Genomic DNA, 16,092 nt, shown 5'->3' on the forward strand with positions numbered 1-16,092 from the left:
GTATTACTTATTTTTATGTATCTTGTACATATGCAAATTCTCAGAGCTCTTGTAAACCTATAAATATTTATGTGTGTATGTGCAAAGTACACTTGACCAGTAAACTTGCCCTTTCCCCTTTAAAAACAACTCAAATTAAAGCAACTTTGCCTTTTATAATAATTCTGTAGGACAATATAATGGATTCAAATTTATATGTGATCCTATGGCGCCCCCTAGTGCCTAAACTGAAAGTTGTCCATTAAGGTCTTGAACGCTCTCGATGTCCGTTTCAGTATATTTATTGTACAAAGGACTTTTGCCGTATAGTGGTTTAGAGCATTTTTATTTTGAAATGATTTCTCTTGACAAATTAAATCAGGAGAACCTGTTTGAGTCGCTTAAACTGTTTAAAAATCTCGATATAACTGCGTAAAGACTACAACGGTCGGCAGATGGCGATACAACATTAGATTACTGACCTGTGATTAAAACGATGTGTCAGATTTAATAACAATTAAAAACATTTAAATAGAGATATATCTTTGTAAACCTGTTAGTATTATATATGTGGTCTTTTTTATTTTAGGATGCAACAAAATACAGAGCCTGAGGTTCACGAGCCTGCACGGAGCCTCTTACAGCATAGAACAGAAACAACTACTGGGTTCCCGAGTCAAGCCAGTTATATGCCACATCAATGATCAACTAATCTACCAGGTTTTGGCTTTAAAATAACAAACACTGTCAAACTCCGCACATTGTTTCATGCAGATCTGGACTGTTTTATTGTGGGCATGCCTGCTTAGTTCAATTGAGCTTTTTTTTTGAAAGAATGGGTGAATAAAATATTTGAAAATAGCACTTCACAGTCATGTTTTCAATTCAATTTCTGTGTGCAATAAATATTGTTCTGGCTAAATGTACGTTATTTCAAACTATTTATAATCATCTTCACGATGGTTGTAACATGTAGCGTAGTCGTTCTCTTGAATCTTTGAGTCGTTGTTCTGATTAATCTTAAAGAATAACATATATTATCCACATCGAGTGTAAAGCAATATTGTGTATTGTTCCATTTGCCGCGGGAGGCCAAAGAGTGTGTTATGTTTAGTACTAAAAGCTTTTATTTAGCTTGCAACAGGCACTGACTGCTTTTTTGGTGCAGTTCTCTCTGAGGAGGGCAGGGCTTCCGGCTTGCTGGTTGGCTGGCTTGCATCAGCTGCATGGCATAACAGGAAAATGAATGAGAGCCATAGAAAAGGCAAAGTTATATTTGTTAGATTTATTGTATTGTTAATCACTACTATAATGTATTAATACACATACTATTTACTAAAGTTAGACATTAGTACTAACGTGCTGATAAAGATTAGTAGTATATGTTAAGATTAATGAGTGGAAATGGCAATCATACAGACACCAGTTACACAGACACCAATTATAAGATGTGTCAAAAATAAGATTGCGTGTGGCAGTGCCGAGTGAAAAGGTTAGACACTGTGAAAAAGAAAAATTGCGGCGATGGGGAAAAGTGCAAATGAAGTAGCCATGACATTTAAAAAGCAAAAAAGTCAGAAAAGAAAGAAGGGTAAAAAGCCAGGTTAATGGGCTGGCATGTTCAGAAAGTGTAATACACCTCCTACCTTACTGTTTCCAAAACCATCATCTGAAGGCTGATAATAAAGAACCACAAAACAGGTCATACAATATTGTTATGACCCAAGTTATTTTGTGGAGTAATAATAATTTATTATAATTATTATTTTTAGAGTTTGTACCACCCCCTGGTGTTTGGTTTTTGTGTTCGTGCATGTGTTTTTGTTGCTGTTTTACAGATGTACGTGATTATCTCTTCCCAGATAATTCATTGTCAATCGCCATTGGTACTTTCCTTCCGGATGTGACCTTAAAAGGGGCGTGCTACCACTCATCAGAGGCAGCATGCTAACAGCGAGCATGTGCCTCAGCCAGCGCTTACCTTTGTTGTTGTTTGTGCCAAACTTAGGAACTTGATTATTGTGATTTTCTTGGATTATTGAATTGTAAAAATTGATGTTTTGTTCAGTTTATCTGAAGCTTAAGAGTTCCTGTTATTAGTGAACATGTGAAGTATTGTGTATTGTGTTTGAGGCACACCTTAGATTTGGATCATTTCAGTTTGCTTTCATTTGACGTTTGTGTAATCAAAGCTACTATTTGTTTCATCTTTTTATATTCATAAACATTGTTAATTACTTTATTAGAGGGAGTAGGGGGTTAGACGCCATTTCTTTTACCGTACATCTTTTTACTTTGTTTTTGTTTAGGTAGTTAGGGAAGTACTGTTGTTTTTATTTTTATATTCTCACTCTAGGAAATTTAGTATTATAAAAAAGAGACGTCTTTTTGTTTGTTATTTTGGCCTGGTCTGCCCCTGAAGTTTTACCCTCGAATGAAAAATAAAACTTTTCTTCATGAAGTCTTTGTAATGTCGTATGCTTGGTGTTGCCTGTGGGCGTCATTTGAGTGATTTTAAATTGTTACTATCCCTAGAAAGCACATATTATATGCCTTCCCTAATGGAATTTCTTTTATTTAAAAAAAACTGTTACGATTGGCGTTGGACCTAACCTACCAGGTCGTAACAAATATACAATGGTATTCTGAAAATGAAACCACAAATGTTAACCTATTCATGACCATGTCACTGGAACATCTACGTGTGCAGCTGCAGCAAGCAAATCAGCATCTAATGGCTCCTCCGTAGATGCTGAGCTTGAAGCGCCTGCTGTAAATATTAGAATGAACAGCCTTTATAATTACAAGACATTAAAGAAACAAAAGATCCAATAACAAGCGAACACCAAAAAAGTCACGTGCCTTGAGGTGCCATTCCAGGAAGGTTTGGAGGTAACTTATCTGTGTCTCCTATCTTAATATATTTTTGGAGCCTCCATCTTAGTGCCAGGCCGGGTGTCCTGTTTCCTTCTCACCCACCGGATGGAGCTGAAATGAGAACAAAAAATGACTAACTCGAGCTCATGCACTACACATTCTCACGGCAGCATGTTTTAATAGATTGTTACGTGTAGACGTGTATATATATTGTTTTGTTGTTGTTCTTTCTCATGTTGCTCCTGTCAGGTTGGAGAGAGATTGGAGAGGAACGGAGAGAGAGAGAGGGTGCGCTGATTGCTGACGCCACCTGTAGCTGGTTTGCAGACAGCCACCACCTGCTTTAAGTCCACGTGGAGCTGCAGACGAAAGAGAGGTTGTTTTCCTAAGCGTGGTTGTTGTTGACTACTCTGTTTGTGTCGAGTTTGTGCTGTAGAGCCTGTTAAAGTTGGCCATTGTAAGGGCCTGTTGTGAACTGGACACCATATGTTTGACAAATTACTTCTTTACCCAGAAAGCTCTAGGGAGGTGGGTGCCTGCTTGTTTCTTTTTGTAAACCTGTTTTCTCCTGTTTATCTGTAGTCATATATTTGTAGTGTATATATTTGTCTTTTATTTGGGTCATCTCCTTTGCTAGCTTAGCGGACTAACTAGTTAGGTGCCTACTCTATTTTGTTTATTATTTTGGGCCTATTCCCCCTCCTGAAGTCCTGATTGCTTTCTTATTGCTCTCTTTTTGCTCTATTTTTGCAACTTATTGAGAAGCTGGCTGAGCAAACAAAAAAATAAACCTTACTTTTAAGAAGTCACACATTGTGTCTGTGAACTGAACTTTTTCTTGTATTTTTATTATATTTCTTTTAGTTAATACTGTTACTCCATCTCTTAGACTGCCATTTACACTCAGAACGTAACAAGATCAACAACAACTTACCCCTTTATCTCCTTGTCCCTGGAATCGTATAGCTGATTGAATGTCTGGCTCGCGTATTTGCCAAAGCTGACAAGCAGTGCGTCCTCCTTTTAAGAAAAAGTAATTCATAAAGCATCTTAACCCTTAAAAGAGCTCTTAAGGTCCAAAATTGTTAGGAGTTGCGAGGAGGACTTTTAAGAGGCATAAGAGTTTCTTTAGCAACGACACACGAAAAGTGAGAAGAAATGTGTTGCAATGCATGACAATTACCATATTACTTTTAAGGTTTTATTGTTTTTTGTGTGTTCAACTTTAGTTTTTCATTGTTGTGGTTTTCTTGTACAGCTGCTTTGATGCCATGCAAATTGTAAAAGCACTGTAAAATTAAATTAAATGGACTTGTTGATTCTTTTTGTGCTGGCCAATGCCAACCAGGCAGTCACCCTCACAGCCAGCCAAGGTGCCTTCTCTCTGCCTGCGCACTCTGATGGCCTCTAGGACGTCGCTGAATGAGCAGGCGTATCGGAGAAAGGCATCCTTGTTCACCATGAGGGCCCCTCTGTCCAGTCTGCCAACCTCACGCTCCCATTCATGCCCAGACAAAACCATGACAGAGTAACCAAGGTAATTTTCAAGCAACCACTTGAATGTTTTCCCCCTGTACTGACCAAACTGAATGGCACTTTGACTTGCCACCAGTAAGTCATTAAAGGGATCCCCCCACCTTGGATAATCTTGACCTTGGCCTCCCCTATCACAACCTCAGGGTCTTTCGGCACAAAGGGCACCCCTTTAGACCCCTGAGAAAGATGAGCTTTCTCTGCAGAGGCTGCCTCTTTGGATGCCTTCAGCATCAGCTCTCCAGTATCCCTGCACCTCAGGTTGTGTTTGCTTTTCATCCTGCAAAAGTAAATCAAAGCACAAGATGTTATGATACACAAATGCATTGGAGAAACCCATACACAAAAAGAAACATAGATGGACAAATTTATATTACCAAGCGTAATTGGTGGTTCACACAAAGTAAACATTTATTGAAAATTAAAACAATTTTGCCTTTAGTAATGTGTAATTATTCAGAGATTCAACTACATGAGTGAGCACTAGGCCAAAATGTATGTTATACAAATTTATGTATTACACATATGTGAAAGAAAAGCTAAACTTACGACTTTCAATGAAAAAACATGAATGAAACATAACTTTTTATGCTGAAATCTACGTGGATGAGTCAGATGTTCTCACACACTATACGAACACCTTGATATGACCTCGATCCCCCCACCGCGGCCAACGGGAGGAGAGGGCGCGGGTGGGGCTTTCCATGAAACAATTCATCCCGGGCCAATCCGAGCGCAGGGCGGGGTGAAACAGATCGCAACAAATCGCAACATTCACCGAAGATTGTTTTCAGCTAAGCACAAAGGAACCCAAATGGAGGCAGTAGAGGAAGACTCAGCTGCTGGGTCTCTCTGGGATGAGGACAGAGCAAGTGGTTGTAGGGCTACTGTCCGCTCCTGAAGTGGCTGCAGGTCATTGCCCTCGAGCTCCAGAAATTCAATGGACTCGTGAAGGCACACATCCTCAAACCCCTCATCACCCTCCAGATCACCCTGCAGGTCTTCATTCTGAATCCCATCTGGAATATCAGGATCTACAGCTAAGTCTTCCTCAAACGCTCTGCTGGTTTGGGAATACAGGTACTCCACACCAACGAGCTCTCCTGTAGACACACAGAGCGTATCACATAGCCGTTTAAATAACACATGGGTGAGAAAAAGCTCAAGTAAAATGTCTGCATGAACACATTACCTGTGTATTCACCGGGCTGGTGTAATCCTGTGCCAGTTTCAGACCCAGAAGCTGCTGGCTCAGTGCATTACAGTACTGCAGTATAGATGGCCGCCATAGCAGATGTGCTCCCTACTGGCACCTTCAACTGCAGTGACCCCACGTGCCTCGTTCCACTGCACCAGTCCTTCCAACAGGTAGATTTGAAAATGCAAGAGATTTGCACTTGAACCTAAAACATATTCAGAAATGATCACGGTGGAAAAAACAGTGCAAACACACAAAAATAAACAAATGTTATTTTTGAGTAATGAAAACCTGGCACGAAGCGATTCAAGTGTAGGTGGGACGACTCCAGGGATGTTGAGCCGCGTGCACAGTGGTATAAAAGGTAGAATGTCCTGTCTTCCTGTACAGCTGTACACATGGTGGGTCCTGGATACAGTCTATATGGCGCTGTTGGGTCTGCCAGATCTCCTGCATCCTCTCCTGGTCAAGGAGCTTGATGCCCATGGTGTCTGTTGCCCCCATAAAGTCTTTAAGCAGCTTCTCAAATAGCTGCTTAGTCTCCTGGGCCCCTCGAGTGTGATGGCGGCAATGCTTTGCCAGTTCTTTGGTGGTGGGCTGGCAGCCTGTTGACCGCTTACTCTCCTTTAGCCTCTCTAAATCCAAAGCATCCCATTCAAAGATGCAAGCGGTAAGGCCTTTCATGAAGGGCCCGTAAAGCGGGTGGCTGTCTGTGGTCACTCCTTCTGCAAACCTTCCGCGACTGCAGAAACGTGGCCAGTATGAAATGCATGCATCATCTGCGTTCGCAGCGCTTGCTTGTGCATCCAGTGTCCAAGCACAAAAACGCGTAAACCAACAAACAAGTGACATTTTTAGTCATAGCAATAAATAGTTTTTAAGTGTAATTCACCTCAACAGCAAGTGACCTTCCCCAAATGACAGATTGGGAACCGAGCTGGAGTCAAAAAGAGGAGTATGCAATGGCCTACTTTATATGATAAATATTCCCAACGAGACAGAAACAATTTATTAAAGTATTAATTGTTTTTTGTCCCCACCACTTTTCAAAACAAAGTTACGCCACTGCACATATCTCAACCAATGGTGATGTTATGAGCATTTGGTGGTCTTATCTTTTAAGTGGAATCCATCTTCCGGATGGTTCCATAGATAGTGGTCACCCTGGCCTTTACTTCTGGCAGCCGTGTCCGTACATCTGTTGGAAAAATTTGTCTGACTTGTTACTTGTTTTAACCTTGTTTTTCTTTATCTTAATGTTTTAACGGATGTATAGTGAGAACAGAATATGCAATTCAAAAGGTCAACAGAGTTCTGAACGAGTAAAAATATCATTATAACAGATACAAGAAGATTGATGAAGCTATCAGAGGAGCGCCCTCTGAGCAATGAGCTTTTTCTCTTCTGTATTGCTCCTCCTTGCAAGAATAAACTTTTTGAAGATTACCCTGAATCTCTTTGAGTGATTTTTTTTGAGTGAACAATGTCTTTGGCATAAACTGACAGCAAAGTTGAAGAAAGCCAAGACTCACCGCGCCTTGATGTGGTAAAAGTCGATCTTGAAGTTCAAAAAATCTCTCAGACAAAGAAGGTTCAGGTGTCAAGGAGTTAACTTTATTTGATCAGGCCAAACAAAGTGAGATGTCCCCAGTCATCTGAAAACTTAGTGTTTTCCAGCCTGTAGTTATAGTGAAACTTAGGAAAGGAGGTGCTTTCCTAAACCAATCAGGAAATTCCCTTTACCTTTTATTTTTTATTATCCAATCATTCTCGTCTGCCACTATTATTTTCTAGGCAACAAGGTTTGTATCTAATAGTGGAATGTCGACCTTTACTTGGTTTTTAAAAATAAGTTTTCCTGTTGGTACCAGTTTTCAGGCCACAAAGTGAACAACATGTTCAACCTTCTGAACTTTATCTAGGTCAGGCCTTAAACAGATCCAAAGACATCACTGAATTTTATATTGCTGAAATCTGGTCTATACTTGGTTAAAACGATTAAAAATATACTTATATGTTCAAACAACACTCAATCAATGCTTAAGTATACTGATTATGTCATTAAATCATTAAATCATCTTCATATATTCACTTGTATAATAGTTATTGGTCTGATTATTAACACATCTATGGTAATATCATTCCTATGAATACTTCTTATAAGTGGGATGTACAACAGAGCCCAAAAGTGCATATATGCACAAAATGATCAGAATTATGCACAATATATTCCCCCCTTTGGGGCTCCATAAGAGTCCCACACATGATTAAGTCTACTAATGTAAGAGGAATATCTACTACAAAGAAAATATATCTGCATGAGCAAAATGAATCAATATCAATGATTATACTTATTGTAGGTATGAATGCAAGCTATAAAAGATAAAAATCCAACTGACCCATCTTGGTCATCTCGTAACACGGATAACACCTGCTTTTAACCAATTACTTTAGTAACTTTTCTTACTCAACTGCAAAGAGTTGATCAATTGCAAAGAGCTGATCATCACTGACTGAATAGACCATCATCTGATGATGAGGACCAGATGGAATAACTCTCTTACATGCATGCATTATGCAAGGCCAACAACATAACAATATCAGAATTGGTGATATAATACACGCAGCAAACATCAATATGTTATGCAGATTAGGGAATATGCTGTTAAACCAGTTCCAAATGGAAGAGTCTGTGTTCACTTCATTCTTTGCAATCATTGTAGACAACAATGTAATATTCTCTATTCCTTGTTCGATAAGATGTCCATCCGCGTCATTGTCTGGTATGTAGGTACAACAAGTCTCTCCTACCATAACACAAACACCTCCTTGCGCTGCAGTGAGTTGATCCAAAACCATCCGGTTCTGGAGAGCAGTAAGTCTTATTCCTCGCAGTTCCTCTCTGATTCCCTCCATCATGATTTTCGTTGTGTTGATAAATGAAGACAGCTCATATCTGGTGATTTCCACTTCTTCCATCAGTGATTCCATTCCCAGTGCTGGAAGGAAAGCAGCCACAAGCTTCTCAGCAATAGTCCATATGTGATGATTCTTTGGCACTGGGCTTTCTCTCATGAAGTTGATTAGGTCTCTTCTTGTTCGTTGTTGATTCTCCATTGATCGATGTGGTAAGATAATGGCACCACCATGCAGTTGGACTAAAGCACAAAGTCCTGTCCACCCCTCTGGTAAGGATAAGTACACACGATAGCCACACAGCCAATAGTGTCCCTCAACGATACCTGTACCTTGTTGATCTGGAACATGCACAGTTGAGCATAATGGACATTTTGCTCTTCCTTTCTCTGAAGTCAAAAGATATTTGTAGGCCACAAGTGGCTGAGGTACTTCATGGGTAGTTGTAGAAATGCCAGGTTTAGGATTCACTTGATCTGCTGTTCGAAGACATGACATACAACTTTGCCTCATAGTTGCATTTGTTTGCTTGTAGATATCTGAACACTTTTTCTCTGGTAATTTTCCCAAGGATTGTTCTCCTGAAGTTTTTGAAGCTCCTGGAGCTTCTGAAAGTCGCTCATAACAGATGAGATTACTTGGTATACGCTTTACAGTCGCTATCTGAGCAAAGATTCTTTTAGGGATAACAATTGATTGCCAAGTATCCATTTTTTGATACACCATAACTCCCTTGGTCTTTTGTAATACAACAGCTGCCACTGCAATCATAGCTATCTCAAATGTAATATTTAGGTCTTGATGTGGCCACCAGTCTCCTCCTACAGCACTATGAGGAAATTGAGCACAAACATAACAGTTTCTGGAAGCATACTTTTTAACTGTATGATTAGTGAATCTCCACCACATGTTAGTAGCATAGGGATGAGGGGGATTAGGGAGATCCATCCATGAGTCCTCTGTTGTATAGTTGTCACTCTGTCGTTTATTTCGGTGTTTTGCCGCAGACTCTGGAACTAACTGACCTGGGAACAAATGGTCAGATGCAGTAGCATTTACTCCTGGGTCAGCCTGCTCCAAGGTAGTATTCAAAAAGTCTGTATCGTTCAAATCCATATCCATGTCTTTGCGTAGAGTTATGTTGTCCTTGAAATGGGTATCTGAAAGTTCCTCTTCAGTAATCTTTCTCATAATAATTGGTATTATGATCACACATGTCAAAATGATCAACAAAGATGCTATGTCTCGCTCTCCACATAATCTTCGAAGTCTCATAGGATGCATTCCCACTCCGTGATAGGTAAGTTATGACCTCTAGTTGTTAAGGCTTTCTCTCGTTGTCCACTCTCTTATGCCAGATTTGTTGTCGGTTTGATGAATATTCTTCTTCCTGGAGTGGAAGACATCATTTCCATGGAAATCTTATTTCCTTTTGTCGTATTAGGTAGTCTGCGTCTGTGATGTCACTCAGAAACTCTGTTGCTTTGAGAATCTGCAGTTCTGATTCAGATCACCCCAGTCTTGTCCTGCTTAAAGATTGTGATGAGAGTAAGAAAAAGATAGAAAGAAAAATGGGGAAAATAAAATAAAGAGAGCACATAATACATAGCCCTCTCAGTTAGTTCTCTTGGTGTCATAAATGAACAAATAGACTTGTTGTTTCCTTTTGGGCTAAAGGGGAGGGGTTACTGCCAAAATAATAAACAAAACATAGGCTATCTTTCTACCTATTAGTGTCCTAAAAGAATATAACTACACTATATGGCCCAAAAGGAAAAACAATTTTATGCTATCTCCCTTACTTATTCAAAAACAGAGACATAATAGTAAAACAAAGTGGCACCCCTTTCTTGTTTGTGTGCTAGACAATTATGGATTGTCATCATATGCTTCACAGTTTTCCATTGCTGTGACCATAGTTAACATAAATGCTTCAGAGTCATGTTGCACATTTAGTTTCGCATGTAATGACATTTGTTTTGCTGAGGCTCTAACCAACAAAGATCTTATCATAGGGATAACACAACAAAGTAATACTGCAGAAATCATTAAGACAGTAACAATTATCATTCCCGCTTGAGTTAGCCATTCTCTCCATGACCCAAACATGGATTCAAACCATGTTTTAAGAAAAAGTAATTCATAAAGCATCTTAACCCTTAAAAGAGCTCTTAAGGTCCAAAATTGTTAGGAGTTGCGAGGAGGACTTTTAAGAGGCATAAGAGTTTCTTTAGCAACGACACACGAAAAGTGAGAAGAAATGTGTTGCAATGCATGACAATTACCATATTACTTTTAAGGTTTTATTGTTTTTTGTGTGTTCAACTTTAGTTTTTCATTGTTGTGGTTTTCTTGTACAGCTGCTTTGATGCCATGCAAATTGTAAAAGCACTGTAAAATTAAATTAAATGGACTTGTTGATTCTTTTTGTGCTGGCCAATGCCAACCAGGCAGTCACCCTCACAGCCAGCCAAGGTGCCTTCTCTCTGCCTGCGCACTCTGATGGCCTCTAGGACGTCGCTGAATGAGCAGGCGTATCGGAGAAAGGCATCCTTGTTCACCATGAGGGCCCCTCTGTCCAGTCTGCCAACCTCACGCTCCCATTCATGCCCAGACAAAACCATGACAGAGTAACCAAGGTAATTTTCAAGCAACCACTTGAATGTTTTCCCCCTGTACTGACCAAACTGAATGGCACTTTGACTTGCCACCAGTAAGTCATTAAAGGGATCCCCCCACCTTGGATAATCTTGACCTTGGCCTCCCCTATCACAACCTCAGGGTCTTTCGGCACAAAGGGCACCCCTTTAGACCCCTGAGAAAGATGAGCTTTCTCTGCAGAGGCTGCCTCTTTGGATGCCTTCAGCATCAGCTCTCCAGTATCCCTGCACCTCAGGTTGTGTTTGCTTTTCATCCTGCAAAAGTAAATCAAAGCACAAGATGTTATGATACACAAATGCATTGGAGAAACCCATACACAAAAAGAAACATAGATGGACAAATTTATATTACCAAGCGTAATTGGTGGTTCACACAAAGTAAACATTTATTGAAAATTAAAACAATTTTGCCTTTAGTAATGTGTAATTATTCAGAGATTCAACTACATGAGTGAGCACTAGGCCAAAATGTATGTTATACAAATTTATGTATTACACATATGTGAAAGAAAAGCTAAACTTACGACTTTCAATGAAAAAACATGAATGAAACATAACTTTTTATGCTGAAATCTACGTGGATGAGTCAGATGTTCTCACACACTATACGAACACCTTGATATGACCTCGATCCCCCCACCGCGGCCAACGGGAGGAGAGGGCGCGGGTGGGGCTTTCCATGAAACAATTCATCCCGGGCCAATCCGAGCGCAGGGCGGGGTGAAACAGATCGCAACAAATCGCAACATTCACCGAAGATTGTTTTCAGCTAAGCACAAAGGAACCCAAATGGAGGCAGTAGAGGAAGACTCAGCTGCTGGGTCTCTCTGGGATGAGGACAGAGCAAGTGGTTGTAGGGCTACTGTCCGCTCCTGAAGTGGCTGCAGGTCATTGCCCTCGAGCTCCAGAAATTCAATGGACTCGTGAAGGCACACATCCTCAAACCCCTCATCACCCTCCAGATCACCCTGCAGGTCTTCATTCTGAATCCCATCTGGAATATCAGGATCTACAGCTAAGTCTTCCTCAAACGCTCTGCTGGTTTGGGAATACAGGTACTCCACACCAACGAGCTCTCCTGTAGACACACAGAGCGTATCACATAGCCGTTTAAATAACACATGGGTGAGAAAAAGCTCAAGTAAAATGTCTGCATGAACAGTTACCCATGTGTATTCGCCAGGGCTGGTGTAATCCTGATCCAAATTTCGCCCAAACTGCTGGCTCAGGTGTCATACCAGTCTGCAGCTATAGAGGCCCCGATAGCAGATTGCTCCTTCTGCTGCGCACCTTCAACGGCAGCTGACCCCACGTGCCTCATTCCACTGCAAGCCCTTCCAAAGTAATTTGAAAATGCAAGATAGATTTGCACTTGAACCTAAAAAGCAGGTACGAAAGAATTAGCACCAGGTGGAAAAACAGGCAAACACACAAATAAATGTATTTGCAGTATGACCTGGCACAAAGCGGTTCAGATGCAGGTGGAAGACGACTCCAGGGAGTCGAGCCGGTGCACAGTGATATGGCAGAATAGACCCATGTCCCTGCCTTCTTTCTGTAAGCTGCTACACTGGTTGGTCCTGGATACAGTCGTATTGTGCCGCTGCTTGTCCTGCCAGATCTCTTTGCATCCTTCCTTGGTCAAAGGAGCTTGTGCCCATGGTGTCTGTTGCCCCCATGAAGTCCTTTAAGGAGCTTCTCAATCAGCTCTTAGTCTCCTGTGCCCCCGAGTGTGATGCGACAATGCCTTGCCAAGTTCTTGAGGGTGGGCTTGCAGCCTGGCCGCTTACTCTCCTTCTAGCCTCTCTAAATCCAGCATCTCACATCAAGATGCAAGCCGGTAAGGCCTTCATGAAGGACCCATAAAGCCGGGTGGCTGTCTGTGGTCACTCCTTCTGCAAACCTTCCGCGACTGCAGAAACGTGGCCAGTATGAAATGCATGCATCATCTGCGTTCGCAGCGCTTGCTTGTGCATCCAGTGTCCAAGCACAAAAACGCGTAAACCAACAAACAAGTGACATTTTTAGTCATAGCAATAAATAGTTTTTAAGTGTAATTCACCTCAACAGCAAGTGACCTTCCCCAAATGACAGATTGGGAACCGAGCTGGAGTCAAAAAGAGGAGTATGCAATGGCCTACTTTATATGATAAATATTCCCAACGAGACAGAAACAATTTATTAAAGTATTAATTGTTTTTTGTCCCCACCACTTTTCAAAACAAAGTTACGCCACTGCACATATCTCAACCAATGGTGATGTTATGAGCATTTGGTGGTCTTATCTTTTAAGTGGAATCCATCTTCCGGATGGTTCCATAGATAGTGGTCACCCTGGCCTTTACTTCTGGCAGCCGTGTCCGTACATCTGTTGGAAAAATTTGTCTGACTTGTTACTTGTTTTAACCTTGTTTTTCTTTATCTTAATGTTTTAACGGATTTATAGTGAGAACAGAATATGCAATTCAAAAGGTCAACAGAGTTCTGAACGAGTAAAAATATCATTATAACAGATACAAGAAGATTGATGAAGCTATCAGAGGAGCGCCCTCTGAGCAATGAGCTTTTTCTCTTCTGTATTGCTCCTCCTTGCAAGAATAAACTTTTTGAAGATTACCCTGAATCTCTTTGAGTGATTTTTTTTGAGTGAACAATGTCTTTGGCATAAACTGACAGCAAAGTTGAAGAAAGCCAAGACTCACCGCGCCTTGATGTGGTAAAAGTCGATCTTGAAGTTCAAAAAATCTCTCAGACAAAGAAGGTTCAGGTGTCAAGGAGTTAACTTTATTTGATCAGGCCAAACAAAGTGAGATGTCCCCAGTCATCTGAAAACTTAGTGTTTTCCAGCCTGTAGTTATAGTGAAACTTAGGAAAGGAGGTGCTTTCCTAAACCAATCAGGAAATTCCCTTTACCTTTTATTTTTTATTATCCAATCATTCTCGTCTGCCACTATTATTTTCTAGGCAACAAGGTTTGTATCTAATAGTGGAATGTCGACCTTTACTTGGTTTTTAAAAATAAGTTTTCCAGTTGGTACCAGTTTTCAGGCCACAAAGTGAACAACATGTTCAACCTTCTGAACTTTATCTAGGTCAGGCCTTAAACAGATCCAAAGACATCACTGAATTTTATATTGCTGAAATCTGGTCTATACTTGGTTAAAACGATTAAAAATATACTTATATGTTCAAACAACACTCAATCAATGCTTAAGTATACTGATTATGTCATTAAATCATTAAATCATCTTCATATATTCACTTGTATAATAGTTATTGGTCTGATTATTAACACATCTATGGTAATATCATTCCTATGAATACTTCTTATAAGTGGGATGTACAACAGAGCCCAAAAGTGCACATATGCACAAAATGACACAAAATGATCAGAATTATGCACAATATATTCCCCCCTTTGGGGCTCCATAAGAGTCCCACACATGATTAAGTCTACGAATGTAAGAGGAATATCTACTACAAAGAGAATATATCTGCATGAGCAAAATGAATCAATATCAATGATTATACTTATTGTAGGTATGAATGCAAGCTATAAAAGATAAAAATCCAACTGACCCATCTTGGTCATCTCGTAACACGGATAACACCTGCTTTTAACCAATTACTTTAGTAACTTTTCTTACTCAACTGCAAAGAGTTGATCAATTGCAAAGAGTTGATCATCACTGACTGAGTAGACCATCATCTGATGATGAGGTAACAAATATACAATGGTATTCTGAAAATGAAACCACAAATGTTAACCTATTCATGACCATGTCACTGGAACATCTACGTGTGCAGCTGCAGCAAGCAAATCAGCATCTAATGGCTCCTCCGTAGATGCTGAGCTTGAAGCGCCTGCTGTAAATATTAGAATGAACAGCCTTTATAATTACAAGACATTAAAGAAACAAAAGATCCAATAACAAGCGAACACCAAAAAAGTCACGTGCCTTGAGGTGCCATTCCAGGAAGGTTTGGAGGTAACTTATCTGTGTCTCCTATCTTAATATATTTTTGGAGCCTCCATCTTAGTGCCAGGCCGGGTGTCCTGTTTCCTTCTCACCCACCGGATGGAGCTGAAATGAGAACAAAAAATGACTAACTCGAGCTCATGCACTACACATTCTCACGGCAGCATGTTTTAATAGATTGTTACGTGTAGACGTGTATATATATTGTTTTGTTGTTGTTCTTTCTCATGTTGCTCCTGTCAGGTTGGAGAGAGATTGGAGAGGAACGGAGAGAGAGAGAGGGTGCGCTGATTGCTGACGCCACCTGTAGCTGGTTTGCAGACAGCCACCACCTGCTTTAAGTCCACGTGGAGCTGCAGACGAAAGAGAGGTTGTTTTCCTAAGCGTGGTTGTTGTTGACTACTCTGTTTGTGTCGAGTTTGTGCTGTAGAGCCTGTTAAAGTTGGCCATTGTAAGGGCCTGTTGTGAACTGGACACCATATGTTTGACAAATTACTTCTTTACCCAGAAAGCTCTAGGGAGGTGGGTGCCTGCTTGTTTCTTTTTGTAAACCTGTTTTCTCCTGTTTATCGGTAGTCATATATTTGTAGTGTATATATTTGTCTTTTATTTGGGTCATCTCCTTTGCTAGCTTAGCGGACTAACTAGTTAGGTGCCTACTCTATTTTGTTTATTATTTTGGGCCTATTCCCCCTCCTGAAGTCCTGATTGCTTTCTTATTGTTTTAATGCTCTCTTTTTGCAACTTATTGAGAAGCTGGCTGAGCAAACAACAAATAAACCTTACTTTTAAGAAGTCACACATTGTGTCTGTGAACTGAACTTTTTCTTGTATTTTTATTCTATTTCTTTTAGTTAATACTGTTACTCCATCTCTTAGACTGCCATTTACACTCAGAACGTAACAAGATCAACAACAACTTACCCCTTTATCTCCTTGTCCCTGGAAT

The 16,092-nt window shown here is 40.3% G+C and overlaps 1 long non-coding RNA gene across 1 annotated transcript in view; it reads left to right on the forward strand.

Annotated features, from left to right (window-relative positions):
- Window positions 1-789, forward strand: part of LOC130568464 (uncharacterized) — a 6,520-nt gene extending 5,731 nt beyond the window's left edge. The window contains exon 3 of the long non-coding RNA XR_008964698.1: window positions 569-789. This is a non-coding gene — a long non-coding RNA (uncharacterized LOC130568464). The remainder of the gene's footprint in view (window positions 1-568) is intronic.
- Window positions 790-16,092: the final 15,303 nt, after the last annotated feature.

The sequence above is a fragment of the Triplophysa rosa genome, linkage group LG17 (assembly GCF_024868665.1).
Source record: "Triplophysa rosa linkage group LG17, Trosa_1v2, whole genome shotgun sequence".
In the NCBI taxonomy this organism is placed as follows: Eukaryota; Metazoa; Chordata; class Actinopteri; order Cypriniformes; family Nemacheilidae; genus Triplophysa; species Triplophysa rosa.